General features: G+C 39.3%; 1 protein-coding gene and 1 long non-coding RNA gene across 2 annotated transcripts in view; one reads left to right on the forward strand and one right to left on the reverse strand.

Annotated features, from left to right (window-relative positions):
• Window positions 1-209: 209 nt before the first annotated feature.
• On the reverse strand, window positions 210-8873 carry LOC140162394 (uncharacterized). Its single transcript, XR_011860268.1, has 3 exons — window positions 8759-8873; window positions 3700-3796; window positions 210-2128 (listed from the first exon to the last, which is right to left on the reverse strand). It is a non-coding gene; the product is annotated as an uncharacterized lncRNA (long non-coding RNA).
• A 2926-nt stretch (window positions 8874-11799) lies between these two features.
• The window catches only part of LOC140163308 (protein RRP5 homolog), an 88697-nt gene continuing 76746 nt past the window's right edge, over window positions 11800-23750 (forward strand). Inside the window, 1 exon segment of the mRNA XM_072186707.1 lies at window positions 11800-11904. The gene's annotated coding sequence lies outside the window, so the exon portion shown is untranslated.

A 23750-nucleotide genomic window follows, 5' to 3' on the forward strand; every position in this document is an offset into this window, starting at 1 on the left:
TTGGCAGCATGGTTCATTTGATTCATTGGTCCAAATAGATTGGATTTCAGTTCAAAAACCAAAATAATGCTAGTCCTACGGGAGGCGTTGAGACGTAAGCCTCTGGACTAATTCTATTATCCAATGCATGAAAAGAAATATTTCAATAACAATTTGATATCAGGTAACACTTTACGAAATAACTTCAAATGATCTACAAAAAAAGCAAATTAAACTGAATAGACCTTTATTTTCATACAACAACATCACACCATTCAAATTGTTGCACACTGACCACTCCTGAACAGACATAATCCCCAACCATACATTACAGAGTGTCTTATTGTGGAGAAATACTTTCCAGTTGAGATATGAATTTTGTTCCCTACTAGTACTACAATGATGTTACAATGAGTACCAGATATGCAAAAAGTGTCCCCCTACAACTACACATACAGCAACTTTCTTACAACAGTGCTATAATTCAAACGTTATTTTTGCTCTGAAGGTGACAATATTTGAGCAAGTTTGCATACAATGTTATTGATATTTATCATGCTTTCTTATCTCATGGCTAGGTTACATTGGGCTGTTCCATCAATCCCTCTGGAAGACATCATAGACATGACTCAAGAGGTGAAGATTTCAAATGGGGTCACCATTCATATAACCCCATTTGAAATCCACACTCCCTGTTTGGAAGATTAAGGTCATGTTTCCCTTCGAGTTTTGAAATCCATACATCCCCCAATGGAAGACATGACCTAAATCTCGCACACAGGGAGTGTGAATTTCAAATGGAGGTACTTATTACTTCATGTTTGGTTCACATTGCGAAAGGTGTGTGCTGCAACAATTTTACACAGCTGATCCATGTTGTCCTTACTGCAACTCGGTGCTCACCAAAGAATATACAAATCCCAGAATGGGTGATTCCATTTGAAATCTACACCCCTTGTGTGGGAGATTAAGGTCATGTCTTCCATAATGTTTGCATGGATTTCACATTTGCCCATTTCACATTCTCATTAGAAATATACAACTTTGCAAATATAGATTAAACCACATTGTTTCAAAATGGTGTATTGTATATATAGAAATCCATAGTTGAGATATTTTGAAATAGGACATGTTCATGAAATACCAAACTTTCATAACTTTCCATAATTCCCATTATTCTATATGAATTTGACCAAACTGTAGCTGGCAATTATGTTCTTATTCACATGCCTATAATCAAATTCCTCAACTTTGTCCTCAAATTTGCTTGATCTGGTGCTTGTTTCACAAAGACCTACTATCTATAAGTTTGATTTATTTAACTTGAATTCTTAATATGTCAAACTTATGATTGTATGTCTGTGTGAAACACGCCCCAAGTCCAAATTGCATGCACAAGTATGTAATTACGCAGAGTTCGCAGACCATAAAAAACATGGTTTATGGTCAACTCCAGTTCAAATAAAATACTATAATTTTACAAATCAAACAAAAACACTTCAAATTCAGTTATATCTGGTGCAGTGTCCATTCCATTCAAACACTTGATGATAATATTCTCATTATGTAAATTTTCCACAATGTGTTATTACAACAATAATGATTAATTCTGAACAGTGGGTATGTTTTGTTACGTTATCATTTTTTCACTTTTCAATATGTCACAACCGCAAATTTTATAGGTTGTTGTGAGAAAACTTGCGACCCATTGGGTTCAGTATGCAGGTCTCTAAAACTGTGCACACAGCTCTGACTCTGAATAAAGCAAAACATAAAACTGTTTGATCAGAACTGTGAAACTGGTGAAAAATTAATAACGCTAAAAATATCCCACTTTGCAGTATCAAGAAGAAAATTTGTACTATTGCCACTTGTGTAATAACATTTTGAGATTGTGTTGAATATGTTCAATCCAGCATACACACACATTATGTAAAGGTCGGTAAAATCACTTCTATTTGAAAATTGCATTCTGGGATAGGTAACAATGTCTATGAACAAAGCATTGTGGGATAGTGTTCTATATACGGAGCTATTTGGATGCTGGAGGTAGTGCAGCGGCGGTTTGTAGAGCGGCAGCCTTCTTCTTGCTGCGATTCCTGAAGTAGATTACAGCTAGGAAAATGGTACCATAAGTAGCAGCTACCCACTGAAAAATGAAACAAAAGAAAACATTGAGAGTGAAAGATTGTGGTATAAAAGACATGTATACATGAATCAGACCTCGAATTAAGGATCTGAAAGGGCACGGCAACTTTTTTAGGGCAAGGTGATAATTGCCTTGGATTTTTACTGAAAAGGCAAGGCAGCACGGCAGTTAGTAATATTTCAAGAGGGCATCATAGCAACTGTTGAAAATTTGAAAAGGGCACCAAGGCAATTTCTCAAAAGTGAAGAAAACACACAAACATAGATAGATGATTTTATAATGAAGGGGCAGGGCTGGCGCACTGACGGCAACTTCATTAGAGGGCATGGCAAGTGACTGCCTAGTGACTGCCTTGGGTAAAGGACATATTTTGAGGGCATTACGGCAGTGGGGATGGGCACCCACGTCAAAATGCCATGGGTGCTGTGGGTTAATTCGAGGGCTGAAATGAATCAAGAAAACAAAGAACAAACAAACACACCCCCACGTGTAATCGCCTCCAAACGTGGACGCTGTTGAGGGCCATGCAAACGTGGTCGTCTGAATCCGTACTGTATCAACATACCAAGGACATTTTCCGCCATTTTGTTTGTGTATTTTTGTGTGTATGGAATTTAACATAGTAACTGCGGACGTTATTTCTTATATACCGATAGAGGTCGTATTCGCAAATACATTATACATGCATTTGCGGTCGTTTGCAGGCATCCAGAAACCGAGGACGGTCCCCCATTGCAGGGTGGTCCGCGATTTGAATGTGAAGTGCGAGTGTGTGTCCTTGTTTGCTGGCAAAAACAAACGCATTGGTACTGAACAATTATATTATGTTTTTGAATTGTCTTTGAATACAAATACTATATTTCATGCCCCAACCACATCGGCCTTCCATACCTCATGCTTGCTTAGGGATGAAATCAAAACTCGACCGGTGGTTGACCAGCGGTTCCGTCCGGTTGCCATTGTTTGGAACAATAGCAACCGGATGAAACCGGACGGAAGCGTCGGTCAAGTTTTGATTTCATCCCTAAATCCAAGCAGTGTTTTTGTTGCAGTATCATGCGTTTGCCTTTTTGTAACTTTTAAGTTCGCAGACTGCAAGGTAAGGCCTAAAAAAAACCTGTTTCATTGGCGTAACATAAACACAAATTGGGTAGGTAGGTCTTTTTTAACTAAGCTGTAAATTGCGTTTGATAAAATTCTCGGGTCGGACCTACCTACTTTTAGGGTCGCTCGGGTTACGCCAATCAAACAATTTTATTTAGGCCTCTTGGGTCAGATCTGGTCGCAACCTTCCAATAACAAGCGCCTGCTCTTTGATGCACCAGTTTATTTTGGGTGGTGTGATATGTACTGGGCTAGAAAACATGACCTTTATCTCCCACACAGGGAGTGTGAATTTCAAATGGGATTACCTGAATGGATGATTCCATTTGAAATCTACACCCCCTGTGTAGGAGATTAAGGTCATGTCTTCCATAGGGGGTGGATGGATTTTAACTGGAATAGCACATTGAATGCACTTTTACAGACTGAACAAAGAAGAAGAAATTCATTTGATGCAAAGTACTCACATTAAGCCTTCCCCTCTGTGTGTCTGAATTGAAATATTTCTTAAATCCAGTATAATGAGCAAACTCTGCCTCGTTTAAACCTCCAGCCATGGTGATCCTATCAAAATAAAAATAAAAAATTATTCAGATTATTATTATACTAATGTCAAATAATGGATTAATTAATAATCTCACCCGGACAGATTACTGTCAACCAGAGAAGATTTATAGGCGATCCCATGATACTAGTGAAACATCCGGGTACTTGAGGACCAGTCTACTAGAAATTTCATTTGAATGAATACAGCTGTCAACAGCTTGGTGATTCTCTGCGTACACTGTGTGATGAACGCCCACGTGTGCGTAACGTGGAAGTGAATTAAACCTTGCTAACTCACTCATTATTGGTTAGTATTTTCATTATTGTATCCATGGTTGTGCGTTCGCGTTGTACTTTGAAATACGCGACGTACAAAATCGGTCGCATCGAGTACAGCTGCTGGCAGTATTTTTTACTTTTAGTATACCGATTTCTTGTACTTTCAAACTTTTATTCCTCATTTAAATGTGGGTCAATAATAACAAAAAAGAGCTCATTTGAACAGGGTACCGATGTTCTTTTCAGGGATCATCTCAAAATGCTTATCGACCCAAGTTTTAGACATATTTTGAGTGTTTGAAAATCGCGTCTTTGGAACAGGAATCAACAGTGAAGAATTGTGTGACACTCTGTGATTACTAGACTGGTTCTCAAGTACCGTACCCGGATGTTTCAGTTGTATCATGGGACTGCTTATAAATTTTATCTTCTCTGACTGTCAACAGTCTAAATGTTAGGAAAGTGCAAATTTGCCCAGCTGTGTTTACTTTCAAACTTCTAATGGCATTGCTTTATTTATTATACTGTTATGCTTCATTGACTTCTACTATAGTTTGATAGCTCACAGTTTGATAGCATTCAAAGCTAGACTTCTTGAGTAACAAACTTGATCGAGAAGTCTATCCTCAATCCAGGCCACTAAACCGACGATGGATATCAAATCGTGTCAGATTCGGTGAGGTGTGACACCATGTAAAGCAATGGAAATTCGGAAGAAACAAAAGGCGATCACAGACGGATCTCGACCCGAAAAAGGTGCTCAAATCAACACAGGAGAAGTGCGATCACTGTACACCCATCAAATGTGTGTCATCGACTGTGGAACCCATGGATTCGATGTATAACTAGCAGGGTTAGTCTCTGAATTAGCAAATTTAGCTCCTGAATGGAGGAATGGGCAGCATCCTAAGTTGGGTTCGGGTGAAAATTTGCTGGAGACCCCCCTCTTTCTGACCAATGTTTGACCTTGTTGACAGTTGAAACATGAATTGAAATTTACTGCCATGAAACATACTGAATGAGACCTACCCAGAAACAAAAATTCAGCTTAAGTAGCCTTTGGTACTCAACTCCATCATAGTCCCGAGCCTGGGGGGGGGCACTCAACTTAAATTTTGGTAGGGGTGTGCGGCGCGGATCGCCAAACTTTGGGAACTAAGAAATAATTTTCGTGCAAAGTACCAGGCAAAAAAGAACTGAAATTAGGGCCAAATTATAGGCTGTTGAGCTAAAAAATTCCAAATTATTCTCAAATTTGAGCTTTGACTTTGTCGTTTGAGCTCAAAGAACTGGAGCAGATCCAAATGTGGGGCTTAAGGAACTGCCGGAGAGCCTGAAAAGGGGACCCTTGACCGCCGCACATACCCGTACCACCTTAACATGTGAGTGCCCCCCCCCCCCGGGCCCGAGCACTGAGTCCTGACAGACTGAGACAGTGACTGATGCAGGCTGAGCATCGCTGGATTTAGATGTTTTTGCTGACTTCGAACTTTTGCCATGTTCAAAGACTTTTGTCTGACACAACGTTTATTTTATAGGCCTATTGGTCTAACGGCACGCATCCAACACTTTACTTGGAAAACCACGTTTATCAGCCAAAATAGAGGAGAGCGTGGCCTAGCGGTTAAGGCATAGGACTGTGAACCCAAGGGTCAAGGGTTCGAATCTAGTTCACCACGTAAACTTATGGCTCAAAATTCGGCCCGCTCGCCAATAAGTTTACTGCTTTCTATGTTTTGAAATTTGTTGACGTTTTAACGATCCCCGATTCTCGGTCGCTTATTTTAGCCGTGTCACGTCACATGCATGACGCTGGTGGGTACCAACCAAACTTCAGAAGAGAAAAAAAAAAACCTCGATCGCCGATAACGATGTGATATGGGACTTACATAGGATTACACAGAGATATTTCTTGCCAAAATTTGACCATTTCTAGGCAAGTTGGCCCTACTTTGTCTGCGTTATATGAAAAAGGACAGTCTTAAGTAAGTATAAGTGCAACGCTTTTGATGTTTTGATGTTTTGGGAGACTGGGAGGGTTCAGAACAAAACAATGATGGAGCCTATTCTTGACTGTGTAATATTCTATTTCCTTCAACCAGTTGCCGTGCGGTAACAGTCTTATACGATGGACAGATAGTATCACTATCAGTTTGTGAATGAGGACATCGTATAAGTAGCCAGGCTCACATCTCACACTATAGGTGGCGCTATTCGTCCATAGGGAAGTGGAATGTGCCTGTACGGTCCAAAAATGGCTTTACTGTGGGGCTCAAATGGAAAAAATTACTAAAAATTAATTTTGACAACCAAAACCTAAGTGATGTTGACTTATGTTGGTACTGGGATAATAATGGATTCATAAACTATCACATAGTGCAATCCATGTTCCACCAAGTCGACACTCGATTTAGCTCAAAAGCAATTTGTGTGTAAATCAAGACCATCCAAAACAGCTTTCTTACAGTAAAGAATAGGAGGTTATCTGGGGTCACATACAGTAGTGTACATTGTACATGTGCCTGCTGTCACAATTTCACACACAAAATTTTGGACAATTTGGTGACACTATTTTTGTCTGTAACTTCAAAAGTATATGCACTAGAAACATGATTGACCCCTTATTGTTTAGGTAATTTGATTCTCTTTCAAATGAAAGAACTTTCAGCTAAAAATATTGAACTTCAAAATTTTATGAACATACCTAGTATAAGTTCCTTGTACTAGTTCGAATCCCAGGTCCGGCTCTTTGTGTCCTTGAGCAAGACACTTCACTCTACTTGCTTAGTGCTTGGAGGGCACTTTAAGCTGTCGGTCCGATGTACATGCATATTTTCTCACATTAATGTAGTGTGCACGTTAAAGAACGTCACAGATAGGGACAGGCACATCTGAGCGAGGGCGCTATTTATTTTACTTGATAATAAAGCCCTATGTAAATCTGTGCCATTTTGTGCCACTGAAAACACCATTTTTGGAGAAAATGATGGATAAAACCAAAATTAATCTGTTTCAGATGCTATAGTTTGCATTGACAACAGATTCAATGCCTTAGGAAGCAGAATGCAACATTGACTTCACTTTTGAATATTTTTTTCTGTGAGATATGCCTTGGGGAAAATCACCGTTTTGGTCAAAAAAGGGGTCAAGAAGGGGCATTTTTGGGAAAAAATTCTATTTTGACCCAAAATTCATCTTCTGACAAAAGGGAAACATGGTTTGACAAAAACTTTCATCCTTTTCACATAACAATTCCAGTTTACTTATTTGCTGGGCGAAAGCACTTTTTTGTTATCGCTTGGGAAAAATCATTGTTTTTGCCTAAAATGGGCCCAAAATGGCCGAACAATGGCAAAATTTGACCAAAATTAGCACAAAAATCACTTTTTTACCACCTTAAAATTTGAATTTTCATACAAAATTTCACAGATGTGTTGAAAATGATAACATACATAATATGCAACAAAATTAGATTAAATTACAGTGAAAAAAAAAAATGACAGGGGGCACAAAATTATCAAGTCCCCCATGCACTCCTATGGTAAGTCTTATCAGAGAAAATGGCCCAATGTTCCGACAGTAATTTCGTCATAACTTCACTTAGCAATAGAGTAGAAGATTGGTTTTGGTGTCAAATTGTTTCTGAGAAGTTCTCTCTTCCAATAAACAACAATTCATGTTAATAGAATTAATTTGAAATTTTTATGCCTGTCCCTATCACAGACACAGGCTATTCGAAAACCCGTTGCTACAATACATTTGTCAGACCAGTTGTTGAGTATGCCAGCTGCGTATGGAATCCTACCACCAAGAGAAATATCACCAAGGTTGAGTCTGTGCAACGCAAGCGCTGCCAGGTACATCATGAACGACTACTCCCGAGAAAGCAGTGTTACATCCATGCTGAATGACCTCGGATGGGAATCTCTACAACAACGAAGAGCAATCTCCAAAGCCACCATGATGTACCGAATCGTCAACCATCTCATTGACATTCCTGACAGCCAGCTGATACCCTCAAACACCACCACCAGGGGCAACTCTCAGAGATTCCATGTTCCATACTCCCGCACAGCTTTACTGCAAGGCTCTTTCTTCCCCGACACTATCCGTCAGTGGAATGCCTTGCCCCAGGAAGTTGTCGAGTCGCCAACCCTAGACGTCTTCAAGTCCAGAGTGTGTGGCGTCTCCTTCACCTAACCAATCCACTTTCCAGTCATCTTTTAAGCTGCACATTCACCTTGTATATAGGATCAGCACTCTTTGTCTGCACTTACTTGAATGCACCACAACTAATGTGCGAGTATACTCCAGCGGAGGTTTCTGCACAGTATCGGAAGATGATGATGATGATGATCATCCCGGTCATGTTGACTGTACTTCAAAATACACTCATCTACTCTAGGTTCCAGAGTAAAAAATAAGTACAGCTTGTCAGTACGCAGTGCGATAATACTCATACATATGAGGGAGGCACTTATAAGGAAGGAGAAGAAGAAAATGAATGATGACGGCTGCAAAATTCAGCAACTTTGTCCCGTCATAAATAAATGTTCGACTCGACATGCGAATTGAAAGCTTGATTTCTGACATCAAAGTACAAGATCTGAAAGCAATATTCACAGCAACAAATGCCAAAGAATTAATTATTACCTGAGGCTATCTTCGAGACTGAAATGTCAGTATTAGAAATGAAATTACCTGAATTAATTAGCTACTTCCAGTTCTACAAATTCCACACGGTGACGAACGACAGACCCGGTGTGAGATGTTGTAGCTGATCATGTTCGTAAGAAAAATACACACACGCGTCGAAAAGCTACTGATGACGATGCAACATATAGATTTATCCTTAGATTATCAGGGAATGGGTGCATGGTGGGTGGAGTGGTGTGGGGGAGTAGGAGTGGGGATTGTAAGACTAGATTTCTAAGTTATATGCTTTTTTCTTATCCTCCTTCCCAATGAAAAACTCGGCAGATTTAATAAATTATTATTTCTCTTCTTTTCTATTTCTGCACATAGCCTATTATAGCTTAGGCCTTAGCCTATAAGGGACCGTTCACAAACACTTGTTGGGGGGGGCCTGATGCAAAAAGGGGGCCTTCAAAAATTTTACCCTCATGAGGGGGGCTGAAAAAATGACCACAAATTGTCCTGGGAAAATTGAGTTTATATGCTTTTCTATGGTGACCGATAATTTTCGTGTCAAAAAGGAGGTTTGTGAACGGTCCCTAATGCCTCTAGGACTTTAGTGTTTAACACATTTTTAAACTCATTCATTTCTTAATTTCATGCTTACAATAGGCCTATAAAAATATAAGTTACCCTAACTTTTGTTTGTATTCGTTTATGCATACTATTAGACTACCGGTATTAGACTATGCCATAGTCTAGGACTACTATTAAACAAGCAATCGAGGATATACTTGCCTAGAGAGACAAGACATTAGCGGAGCCCGACTATAGACAAGTCGACCTAAGCAAGTAAGCAAAGCAATGCCATAGTCGATTTTTCATACTAAACATGCTAAAATGTTATTGTTCATGATGAACACCTTTAGTTGAACTCGAAATTGATGTAGGTCTATTCAATAAGTGGCCACAAGAAGTTCTCATTTAGGCCTGGGAAATAGATTGTCTGTGAAAAATGAGCAGGATCTGGCTTTTTATTACAATTTGGCTAAACTTTCAAAATGTGTTACTTTTCAGAAACACCAAGCTATTCGTACGGTGGCGTACGCTGTATGGGCTATAGGGTGATCTAGTCGGCATTTTTCTGGAAAAAAATGCTGGACTCCGTATATAATTTCTACAATAGATGACTTCATCTGACCTTCGACTTGCAGAAAGGGGTAAGTTTTGAAGAACTGAGTCGCTCTGGAGTCAAGAAAATGACACGGTTTTCCTGGACCCTGTTTGTACAGAAAGTCAATGGGAGCTATTTACTGGTGTGCACCCTAAAGCTATGCAATTAATGATGACAGTGACCTAAACTGAGCCGTGAGCAGTGGCGTAGCTACCGGGGAGGGGCAATGCCTATTTGGGCCCCGCCCCCAGCGCAATTTTAAAATTTTGTTAAAAAATGGAACTATATTATATCAAAATGAAGTCGCTATCCCTTGTATTCCTTTTTTTTTTTTTTTTTTTTTTTTTTGGCTCTTCACTTTTCAAACCACCAAAAAAAAAAAAATTGGAATCAACCTTTTGAGGAAGGGCGGCAAAATTTTTCCAAATACATAGACCGCGCCGCGTCCCCTTGAAATTACAGTGGCGTAGATTTATTTTTGACATTGATGGATTTTGAAAAAATCAATGCAGCACCTTTTGTCGACAAAAGTAGTGCTCGGTACAAGTGAGCACGAAGCGCGCGAAAATTTTTGCTATTTTGAAGCTATGAAATATTGTGTAAAAGTAGAATAATGTCCGCGAAGCGCGCGAAAATTTGCACTTTTGGGGCTTAAATGGGCAAATATGAGGCTAACATGGGGGGATGATTGTATGTACCACCCCCCTGGCAAAATATTGGGGGGATAATTTCCCCCATCCCACCGGGATCTACGCCTATGCTGAATTCATTCATTCATCTTTATTTCATTCAAATATAAAATATAACAGCACAACAATTAAACACATTCTAATTAAATAGAATTAATATGCCTAAATAAATATAATTAAAATATGCCTAAATAGAGTAAAATCGCGTGCACTGCGGCCCTAGGCCTATATTAAATTTATATAGTAGCCTACTATAATAGCCGCTAGGCTATAGCACTTGCAATTTGGGCCTAAAATCATATGGTCTGAAATTAGATAATTGTTCACTCGCTTCCTGTGAAAATATCCCACTAACAAAATATGTTCTCACCCCCCCCCCAAAAAAAAATCAAAGGCATAGTACCGAAAAATAGCGAATAAATATTATTGTTTTTTTAATTATGGGCCTACCACCATTTAGAACTACCATAAAAATTATTTTTTTAAATATAAATTAATGCATTTTTCCCAAATTAAAGTTTAAGTTCATATATATACCATCGAGATATTAGTATTATCTCGATTCTCGACGATTATATACAAGATACTGATACCGATAACAGGAGTTACTCATCATTTGCACAAAAAAAAGGTTTGATTGGCGTAACCCGACCTACCCTAAAATTAGGGACCGTTCACAAACACTTGTTAGGGGGGCTGATGTAAAAAAAAATTCATCACAAATTTTTATCGCCCCACCTTTACAGACCTCAAAAATTTCAGGGCCCCCTTTTTTGACATGAAAATTATGGGTCAACCCTATAGAAAAGCATATAGCCTAAACTCAATTTTCCCCGGAAAATTTGTGGTCATTTTTTTCAGCCCCCCCCCCCCCTTAGGAGGGTCAAAAATTTTCAGGGCCCCCTTTTTGCATCAGGCCCCCAACAAGTGTTTGTGAACGGTCCCTTAGGCCCGATCCTAACTTTTTTTTTACAAAAAAAAAAATACAAATAGGCCTAAATAAATTTTAAAAAAAGAAGAAAAATGTTACAAAGCCTTAAACAAATGGAATTTACAGCTTAAAAAGTAAAAAAAAAAAAAAAAAAAAGAATCCCGACCTACTAAAAATATTTTATGTTGTAAACGCCAATCAAACAATTTTTAAGCCTACCATCCATTCCAAACCCGGAGAACAGATAAACAATTTTCTTGACGAAATTATTTCTTATGTAGCAGATTTTCAATTCTCGCGATTCTTGTTCTCGTAAAACACGAGACTTCATTCCTGTTGGGAAATTCACACATGTTTGTGTGTGTACTGGGTGCCTTTAAATTTGGATTCCGATTTCTTAACCCAGAAGAGTTACAAGGTAATTTATTTTTTATGAAGACTTGATATTAAATATTATCCAAATATCATGTTTTAAGTCGGGCAAAATGTTACGAATGATAGAAATTTGAGCTGAAAATTGACTCGACTTTTTTTGCGCACAGCTGCCGAATTCAGCATGTTCAGAGGGTTTGACAAAAATTGAATTAATGGGATTTCGTTTCAGTCTACCTACTTCTACTTCTACTTCTACTTCTATACTCGGTAGGATCCACATGTGGATGTATAGCCGAGGGACTTTGTCCATGAGCGGTGCAGGAGTGAGTGTGCCAGTGCGTATAATACAGTGTGCGAGTAAAAAACCAACAGCTGCAGACTAGATTGTAGGTATACTAGGTGAATAAGCCCTTTCGCAAATTCGGAAAGTTGCACATGCGCATGCTCAGACATCGTCACACATTCTTCAACAAGAGATAAACACGAGGAGGCTGCAGTGCATTTGCAATGGTGGCGAACTTTGCACTTCCTTCAAAAACATATTTTTGTAAAACATATTTTATTCTTTCCTAAATATGTTAATATTTCCTGTGAAATACAAATATTGTGAAGGAATGAAGACCAAACTGTCAGCGAAATTCCAGGACAAAACATTTTTATGCAAGCGGCAAAGTTCACCCCATTGAAAATGTACAATAGCCTCATCGTGTTTATCTCCAATTTTATCGGCAAATATTACCCATGATGCACCATGATCTGAATTTGCGAAAGGGCTTATTCAAATTTGATATCAAATTGCATCGTTTTATATATCAAATTAAAGCCCTTGAGTAAACTAAGCCAAAACTGAAAACCTTTTTTCATAGCACTTTCCGTAGCAAAGTTACATCTTGTCAAAGATTGACTTTCATCAAAAAGATTCAGCTAGCAAAATTCCCCAAAGCGGCATTTCGGGGGTGTTTCTAGATCTTAATCTCATGGCGATAGCAGCTTTTTTTTAATGGAACTGCTATCAAAATCCCTCTAAAATTCCATGTGCGACTTGATTATCACCATAAAAAATCATATATTTGGGTCAAGCAGTGCAAGTGAAGTATAGAAAACATATTTATGTAGGTATCTGTAGCCAACAGAACCATTGGATTTCTGAGAAGGAACTTATGGTTCTGCACCAAAGAGGTGAAAACCACAGCATACGAAATGCTTGTGCGTCCAATATTGGAGTACAGTAGCGTAGTATGGGATCCCCACTATGAGAAAGACATCAAAAAGTTGGAGATGATCCAGAGAAGAGCTGCACGCTTCTGTATGAGCGACTATGGGCAGCAGAGTAGTGTGACTGATATGCTGAATATCCTAGAATGGGACACCTTGAGAGAAAGAAGAAGAAAAAGTCGCCTTCATATGATGTTCAAAATTGACAATAACCTGGTGGGGATCAACAAAGACCAGTACATCACTCCAGCAGTAGACAGTAGGACCAGAGGCAGTCACAACAAGAAAATCCAAGAAGCATCTGCCAACACCAACATATACAAGTTCTCCTACTTTTCCTCATTACAACGCGAGATTGGAACAGACTTACTGAAACCACCGTAACATTACCAAGCCTGGAAGCCTTCAAGAAACAAATCAAAGACACAAGCAATTAATCCCGTCATGCACGCGAGAGCACCAATCAAGTTGGCGTGATGTTAATTTCCCTGCCGACTCAACCATAGAGATAGAGATAGAGATAGAGATAGGTTTCCTTCACCCACCTATTCTCGAAAAAAATTCAAATTTCTATGTAAATATGCATTGTGTTGGGGCCCCGGTCTCGGCGAATTCGCTGACTAGTAAATGTGTTAACTAAGGTTTGCCTAGGTTACCTATAGATTGATGCAGCCACAGCTCCCCTGAAAGTCTCAACAGACGGTGAGACTAGGATGGTGCCGGGAAGCGAGTTCCACCACGTGACTGTACGAGGAAGGAAGGAGTTGGCATACAGTTGAATTCTGGCTGGAAGAAGCTGGTATTTGCTGGGGTGGTAGGCTCTGGTGTTAGTTGGGAGAGCTGGAGACAGATATTGATCCGGGTTTACTGCAATGATGTTGTTTTGCATCTTGTACAAAAGGATGAGGCTAGCAACTTGAGCGTCTCTTCTCTAAGGTGTCCCACTGGAGGGTGTTAAGCATGGCAGACACACTTTCTGTGCGATGGTACTTCTGAAGGACAAATCTGGCAGCCCTGCGTTGGATTGCTCGAGTCCGTGCTATGTCTTTCTTTGTGTACGGACTCCATACCGGGCTACAGTACTCAAGGTGGGGTCGAACAAGAGATACATCCGCTTGCTGGCGAATTTTGGTGGAACACTTGCGCAGATTACGCCTCACAAGGCCAAGCATCCTATTTGCACGTAATGTGATGGTGTTGATATGTTTCTGCCAAGACATATTATTTGCGAAGGTGAGTCCCAGGTACGGATAATCGGTTACAGTGGCAAGGTTTCTCCCTCCAAGATGGTAATCAGCCATGGTGGTATTACGGCGAAGGGTGAAATGCATCGTAAAACACTTTTCAACGTTGAACTGCATTTGCCATGTTTGAGACCAACGATGTAGGCGGTCAAGATCCTCCTGTAATTTGCTGTTATCTTCTGGTTTTGAGATGGTGCGGTACATGAGGCAATCGTCCGCAAATAGACGCAGATGTGAGGAGATGCCTTTGGGAAGGTCGTTGATAAACGAAAGGAACAATAAGGGCCCCAAGACTGTGCCCTGTGGGACACCTGACTGAACCGGAACCCATTCAGATGATTGGCCATCTACTACGACTCGCTGACTACGTTGCGTGAGAAAGTTCTCGATCCACAGGAGAAGTGGCCCTCTTATGCCATAATGATTTAACTTGGACATCAATCGCTGGTGGGGTACTCGATCGAAGGCTTTTGAAAAGTCTAAAACCACAGCATCTACTTCCTCCCGGTTATCAAGAGATTTGGAGAGATCATGGGCAGTGATGAGAAGTTGCGTTTCACACGAACGGCCTGGGACGGAATCCATGTTGGACATCAACTAGGACGCTGTTCATATCATAGTGGTCCATAATGCTACTGAAGATTATATGTTCTATCAACTTACTACAGATGGAAGTGATGGATACTGGTCTATAATTAGACGGGGTGCTTCTATCCCCCTTCTTGTAAATGGGGGAGATATTGGCCAGTCTCCAGTCAGATGGAACATATCCTGATGTTATGGATTGTTGGAAGATGAAGGTTAAAAGCAGGGGAGCAATCTCCGTGGCATATGATTTCAAGATGAGAGCTGGTATGGAGTCTGGACCAGTCGCTTTCCTGGTATTCAGTGACTGAAGAAGTTTTAACACACCACTGCATGTAACTGTAATATCATCCATGGGAGGGGTTGTAGAGTCACCCAGGTCAGGCATGGTAGTGTGTTGTCTTCAGTGGTGAAAACCGAACGAAATTGGTCACTGAAACAATTGGCTTTTCCTTTGCTGTCGAAGATGATTTTGGAATTTGTTTTTAGAGAGGAGATACCAGATGGTTCTTGTTGCTTGGAGTGGATAAACTTCCAGAACATTTTGCAGGATTTGTCATCACTATCCGCAAACATTCCATTTTGAAAGGTCCAATAATTGTGACGGATCTTTTTGCTCAGAGTTTTTTGGTAATCTTTAAATGCTTCCCAGTCCTTAGTCATGTTGGAAGACTTGGCTTTATTGTATAATCTTTGTTTCTTTTTTGACATCCTTCTGGTTTCCCTGGTGATCCATGGTTTGGAATTGCTACTAGAGCGAGACATTTTCGTGGGTATATGCTTGTCCATGAGAGTCAAGATGGTGGAGTTAAAATTGTCCCAATTCTCTTGGACTGAGTTGGACTCTGGATTGTCCCTGAGGAAATGGTGTTGAAAATCACACAGATCGGCTTGGAGGCCTGATGAGTCTCCTTTGCTGAAGAGGTAAATTTTCCTTGGTTGTTTTTTGTTGCGCTTAGGTTTAAAGTTCATGGAGAAGGTGACGATTTCATGATCACTAATACCAGTAGTTACAATGCATTGGTCAATAAAGTTTGGATGTGTTGTCAGCACAAGATCCAAAATACTTTTGGTGGTAGCAGTAATTCTTGTTGGATGTTTGACCAATTGGTCGAGGAAAAAAGTGTTGCAAATATCCAGAAGCAGGGAGCACTTAGATGATTCCGTAGCATAGGGTTTCACAGTGCGGTCAACCCAGTTGATATCGCCAAGGTTAAAATCACCACCGCCCGGACGATGATAGCATCCTTAAACTTGGTCTGGATTTCTTCCAGAGAATCAGACAGATGTTGCAAATTAGCTGGTGGAGACTTAGGCGGTCTGTAAAAGCACCCAATAACAAGCGGCTTACATCCTTGAATATGGAGTTCAATCCATAAGAGTTCAGCGGCGTCAGACTCTGTTATGTTACACTCGGTGGTAATCAGATCATTCCTGACCAAAACAAAAATGCCACCTTTCCTGGCATGCAGACGGTCTTTTCTATATATAGAAAATCCTGGTGGTGTTATTTCAGCAGTTAATATGTTATCTTTTAGATGCGATTCCGTGCCTATAATTATGTCAGGTTTGTGAAAGTCGATGAAGGTTTCTAACTCGGGAATCTTGCCATAAAGGCCATCACAATTTACAACAGCGCATTTTGATTTATGGCGTTGTTGGTGGAAGGAGTTCTGAAATTTATCATGGCGACTACTAGGTGTCGAAGGCTCAGTAGGGGAAGAGGTTGACAAAGGAATGTCAGTACCCTCCTCATGATCAGGCAACAGGGTATCATCAAGAACACTGAAGGAATTAGATGACTGAGAATCAGACATGGGCTGGATACCCATGAGGCTGGTGGTAGGATGGCCACATTCATTACAAATCCATGTTAAACTGGTGGAAGCATATGTTTCGTAATCTTGAAAAGGCATTCCCATACATTCAATATGGTACCAGCTACTACACTGATCACATTGGAGGCAATTTTGGCCCCACTTGGCAGCTGCCTTACAAATGGCACATGGGAACTTGATAGGGCGTGGCCCTGGGTTCATTTCAGTGTCACCGGCAAGGAGGAGAATGACCATAAGATACGATGTGTTGCAAGAGTTATTCGTAACATTATACATTTTATATGGTTTGAATTTCATACAGTTGAGAGTGGTGAAGAGGGTGTTTGATTCATTTTTTCCATCATTCACAAGAGAAATGGTATAGTCGGGGTTGACAAAGTTCATTCCAACTATTTCGATCCAGTACACTAAGATGCTTGGGGAAGGGTTGTCAATCTTCAATTCATGGCTAATATCATGGTATAATTGTTCAAAGTTAGGTTGTGAATTGACATCAGTATGGCTGATATGCAAGGAGCTCAATAATAGTATCACACACGTAAGTGTGTACTGTAGTAATAACATGGTTGAGTGATGGTGATAGTCATACAGGGGACAAGTTCAAAGCAGTCTCCAACAAGAAAATATGGAAGGATCTCACCTTGGTTGGAAGGATGATAAAATCCAAATAAGGCTTGGCATGGCAGTGAAAAACCACAATAATGGAAGCTTCAATACAAAAAGCTTGGCTGGAAAGATGGTTCCAAGTCATGAAGTAGACAAAGGCCTACCACAGCAGCGGGAAAAAAGTCTTCCAAATTCGGAAACCTGAGATGATGATGGATGGGTGTGTCCAACAAGATGGCTCAAAAGTATCCAAAATGCAAGTTCAAGTCACATAGAAGTAACGAAAATGGTGGGTGAGGTTTAAATCTCCACAACAAGTATGATGAAATGACTAGCAAAAAGCGACAACTGATGGTAGTATCGTGAAAAAGATGCTTTTTGCGGGAGCTAACACAAAACACGTCTGCATCCGCTCATGGACAGATACTAATCTAGCTCGAGATACTCTAACTAAAATACAGGTTTACATTTTGCTATCTTTCATTATTTTGCTGTATTTCAGCTAGAGCGTCATAGTCATAGATATAGGTAGAAAACCTATTTTTTTCCTGAAAGCAATATCCCGTATTCGACTATATTCGTAAATAATCTTTTTATGACTTCAGAAGTTCAGGGACGCAACCTCGATGCCCATCATTTTTATTCACCATGTCCATTGAAGTGAGACTGAGAGAGAATTGAATAGTATGCATGTTCATATTCATCACAACAAACAGAAATTAGCACAATACAATCTAGAAATTACCAGGGGGAAATTACTATACGCAGAACTAGACTCGTTTGCCAGTCCTATATACGCCGTACCTATGTATATTGAGGACTGGCTTACCATTTTGGATGTCAATGGGAAATACACACTTAACGATTTGCGCCGGTTAGAAACTTGAAAAAAAATCTTTAAAATTTCATCAATGTATATAAAAGTGGTACCAACCAGTGTTCGAAATAAGCACTTATCCTCTTGTCCTCTTGTCCAAAAATCACTGGGGACAACCATATTGAGATATGTAATATCCTCTGGACAACCACTATATTTTACATTTATGACACATTTTGGGGACAACCTAAAATGTTTTGAGGACAAGCAGAATGTATGCTTTAGTTGTCCTCAGGACAACCTCCATATTTTCCTTATTTCGGACACTGGTACCAGTGTTCGATTTTCATCTATTTTTTTGTGTAGCAAAAATTGCTACTCACTCTAAGATTTGAGTAGCATTCCAAAATTTTGAGTAGCATTTTTTTTTCACCATTTTTTATCATTTTTTTTGTATTTTCTTGTCTTCTCACAGATTACTCTATGCTTTAAAAAATAGACAAAAATCAAACACTGGATACCATCTTAGGCTCTCCGCTCTTATCTATATTGGAAAAGAGAAAGGTCTCACTCCCTTCTTGGAAAATCCACTTAAGAATAACAATACAATTGGCAGCTAGTCACAATGGGTGGCAAACAGAATTAACAGATGACACATTTACTGGGACCTTCATTCTTTAATCTTTATTTCTTTCCATATATATATAATTTGGACGCAAATTCACATGGCTAATCAAGTATTTTGCGTCCATGTCACATGCATTTGGACGCAGACAAAACTTCGAAATTTTATCCTTAATTGATGATAAAAATAAGGAATTTTTATTCTTTTATATTTTTAAGATAATAAAAGCACCACAATTTTGACCCACCTGCTGAGAATTGAAGTAAATTCTGCAATATTTGTAAATGCAACGTCAGGAAATCGTGCACTTTTTGCATGCTTTCCGAACGATCGCTGTACAGCTGTTTGATCACATGCATGGCCTGGGGAAGTCCCGATTGATTTGTTTACAACGACGACGTGCCGCTAATGTGCGGTGTTTATTTAATTATTTATCACAACCTGACAATATTCAATTTTTAATATTTTAAGTTTATTTTCTCATAAATAATCTAGGTTTCCTTTATTAGTATTATTGTTACGATTAATAAAAGCAATTTTAAAGACAAAATCCAAATGATAACCCTTTTTCGTATTATTTGTGGCAGCGTGTGTTTTAGTTTTTGTAGCATCAACAGCACGTTATTTTAAAAATAGAAACGCGGAAGTGAAAGTACTGAACGAAAATTGCTCAAGATTGACAGACTTTGCTCATGTTTTTGCACCTGTTTTTGACCACGTTTCGGACCAAAACTGACACAGAAATGAGAAAAATTATCATAGCGAATGGAGATGGAATATCACGGCGAAAATGCATTTTCCCCCGATATTTTTGGATCGCATTTTTTGCAGGTCTGTGTAGTTGAGTAGCAGCTTGTAAAAAATGACTCGCATTTTGCGATGCGAATCCAGGTAAATCGAACGCTGACTGGTACCAACCGTATTGTGCTTGCTAATTTAAGACTCGGTTGAAACAAAATTAAGGATCGAAAGCATTTTAGTGTCCAAAAGGCAAAATTATCGTCAAAGTTCTGCGAAATCGGCACCCTGTCGAAGGGTTCAGAATTGAATCGGAGCGAAAATATCCGATCTTTGCGATCAAAACACAAAATTACAACTTTAAACATACTATTGGCAAAAGACATTATTACCAAACAATACAGAATAGAAAATTTGACATCATTTTCTCAAAATATTGAAAAAATTTGCTCACTAGACATCGAAAAAGTACGCAATCCAATTCCCGTTCAAACGCGTGGGAAACTGAAAGTGCGATAATCGTGACTAACGCAGAACATGGTACGTAACATACTCACAATCCACATACAAACTAGGAAAGCATACTTTCAATGTACAGCTGGTTTTTTTCACAACAAATGACTTACTCACCAATGTCTTCTGTGGCCAAACTTGATTATTTAAAGTCCTACTGCATTATAGTCCACTTAAAATATCAATTTGGTTGAAATTTGTTGCCAAAAACTGTGTTTAAATGTGTTTATTCCACCACATAAATTCTTGTGATCAAAATTCCCACCAAAATGTGCTATCTCCAGCATGTAGCCCTTTACACATAGCATGTAACCTCATCTCTGCTTATAGAAGCTGTTACAGGCATGTGTATACAGCATGGTTACAGATAGGAGCACATTCAGGCTTGGTTAAAGTCTATCTTGTTATGATATGTTTGGTAAATTGGCCAATTAGGTCAAGACATGTCATCAATTTAACCTTGGCATGAGAAAGAGTTGCCACTTATGCTTAAAATCCACCACATTATGGTGGATTAAAGAATAGCTTAATCTATTATGTACAGCTGTGTGTGGTCAAAAGATTATACTTCATGACTTCTAATATTATTTGCCCCAACACATGTGTCTGGCACTTAACACTTTGGGTGGAATATTTGGAAACAGGTATTTATTTTTTTAGTCCACAAAATGTAAACATGGAGACATGTACAATTACAGAATTTGACTTACTGGAAATGGGTTTTTGCTGAACAAAAGTACCGGGTAAGTAAACATTTATAGGGATCATATTTTTCAAAAATGGATTACAGGGTTTCAGACTCAGTGTATTTTGAAAATGATGGGTTTGTGTGAATTTTTATAACTGGTGCAGTTATCATGTTTTGAAATATACACTCTTTGACAGCTCTCTCCGTGCCTGTTTGAATGCCTGGTCATACCATGTACCCATACACTAGGTATGGGTACATGGGACCAGGTATAGGAAATTACTAGCATCTCATGAATGCGCGCGCAACCAATCTTTAGAAATAAGAAAACACACTTTTTAATGGGATCGGCTTGTGTCTGACTCTGGGTCTACCGTCTACCTGTGACCAAACGGTTTTAGCCTCCAACACATTTGAATGAGAATTGTTTCACACACTTTCTGTATCATGTTTTAGGAGCACATTTTATGCAATATTTTGATGATGTCATGCTGAGACAACGAGTTGTGGCGTTGAGCTATACCTGGTCTCATGTACCCATACCTAGTGTATGGGTACATGGTATAACCAGGCATTCAAACAGGCACGGAGAGAGCTGTCAAAGAGTGTATATTTCAAAACATGATAACTGCACCAGTTATAAAAATTCACACAAACCCATCATTTTCAAAATACACTGAAACCCTGTAATCCATTTTTGAAAAATATGATCCCTAATGTTTACTTACTTTTGTTCAGCAAAAACCCATTTCCAGTAAGTCAAATTCTGTAATTGTACATGTCTCCATGTTTACATTTTGTGGACTAATAAAAATAAATACCTGTTTCCAAATATTCCACCCAAAGTGTTAAGTGCCAGACACATGTGTTGGGGCAAATACAGTGTTCTTAATTAACCGGTTAATTATAAACGGCGGTTAATTAACCGGTTAATTAACGTTAATTAACCGGTAGGTTGGAAAATATATAAATCCGAGCTCGGAATTCAATATGCCATCATACTGAAGAACATTGTGCACGCATTTAACATGAGCAGATGAAGTGTGGGTGTCCACCAGTGCTCGAATTTCGCGGCGGCCACCGCGGCCATTGCCGCGGTGCCCTTTCATTTGGCCTTAATGCCCTGAAAAACAAGAACTTTACGCGGCCACAATGGCCTTGCCCTAATTTTGCAGTGGCCAGTAGCATTTGGGATCGAGTCTCGGGTCGGGAACAAAAAAATGCTCTCGATTCCCGGAAGTGGATTCAATTTAAAAGTAGCCCTTTTTATTTTGTATCACAATTGACTGTAAAGCTTAAGCTTTCATACAATCGCAGGTTACACTCAATCATTATGATCACACGTGTCGTTTCCTCCAGCTTCCTCGCCCGCAAGCGAAATCACAACGGAGTTGCCAGATCTTTTGCCGCACAAGCGCAGCAAATGCGCTGCAGGCTGCACACAACAAAGTTCATCGATATCGGGGCCACATGTTCCCTTGCTGACGAAAGCGCCCAACACGTGTCTCCTTAGCGGGGTTGGCAAATATGTTTTTCGATCGTTCTGCAACAGGTAGAGATCCTGTGACATCCTGCAATTTGTTTATCGGAGATTTATTTTACGTATTTTTACGTGATTTTTTTTCTTCCGTGTTTTTTCAGCGTTAAAAAAATGCTGGAAAATAAAACGCTGACATTTTCATGCCTGAATGTATTCTAATAACGAACCTGGAACGAATATGAAAATTGAAGCTGTATTATCATTCTAATAACAGGTAAAAGTTTGACTGTATCACTGCACCTCCCAGGTGTTTGTTTCTGTTTATTTACATACTCATATTTCACTGAATGAATCATGAAATAAATAAATAAATAAATATATATATAAATAAATGAATGAATCATGAAATAAATAAAGAAAGAAGAAATAATGGTGGATGGATGGATGAACGAATAAATATATGAAATAAATAAATCATGGCCTCGGTGCCCCTAAAATGTTAAATAGCCTAGGCCAAGTTGGCCTGCCCTAAAAATAACAAAATTTGCTTTGGCCTTGGTGCCCTGGCATGATGGCCTCGGTGCCCCCTAAAATGTTAAATAGCCAAGGCCAAGTTGGCCTGCCCTAAAAATAACGAAATTCGAGGCTTGGTGTCCACCTTTAGCTTTAAAACATTCCATTTTAAAATTTTAAAATTAAAAAATTATTTGCATATAGGCCTACATGTAAACGTATAATGTCAGTTCACCCTGTTTTCAAGAATGGGGTGGGGGCTTTGGGGGGGGCATCCAAGATATTCTTGGGTGGGGTAGGAGGCGCCAATTTTGTTTCTTGCCCGGCGCTACCAATCCTAGTTACGCCACTGAACGGGTGGGGGGGGGGGCATTCTGCCTGGTTGAATGTGTACTGGGATGTGCCACTGTTTTGGGGCACCTTTTCAGCAATTTTGGTTATACATATCTATGGGTTAGAACAGGGAAAATGCATGATGTGCAAAAAACGCTGTTTGCTTCATATTTCATTGAATTTACAACCGTATGACAAAACAGGCAAAAATAGTAACTTTTTGCACAAGATTTGCAATTTAAAGAGAATTGGTCATTGTATGACACAAAATTTGAAAAAAATATTGTAAGGAATGTCACTTGAGGTTTTGACTTTTAAAACCTACATTTTGGTCAAAAAATGTGCTTAGATAGGTAGTTTTCAACAGATTTACCACATTCGCCTTGCTATAACATTGAATTGCATTATCTGTTGACCTAATGGAAAAATCTTTTTTAGGAGGAAGTGTTAGCTTTCAATTGATATAAAAAAAATTCGGTTTGGATGAAGGGAACACTTGAGGTTTTGACAAAAAACAATCACAGAATACTATTTTCCACTATTTGTGTGCTCGCTGCTCGGGTGTATCGAGGTGGAAACTGTGCGTAGATGCATTTATAAGAGAATCGTTTCTGTAGTCAAACCTTATATGATAATCACATATTATAGATCTAACCGCAAATTTTCACAAAATAACCATTTTTCAAGTACTCAT

This window comes from Amphiura filiformis, chromosome 10 (genome assembly GCF_039555335.1).
Source record: "Amphiura filiformis chromosome 10, Afil_fr2py, whole genome shotgun sequence".
In the NCBI taxonomy this organism is placed as follows: Eukaryota; Metazoa; Echinodermata; class Ophiuroidea; order Amphilepidida; family Amphiuridae; genus Amphiura; species Amphiura filiformis.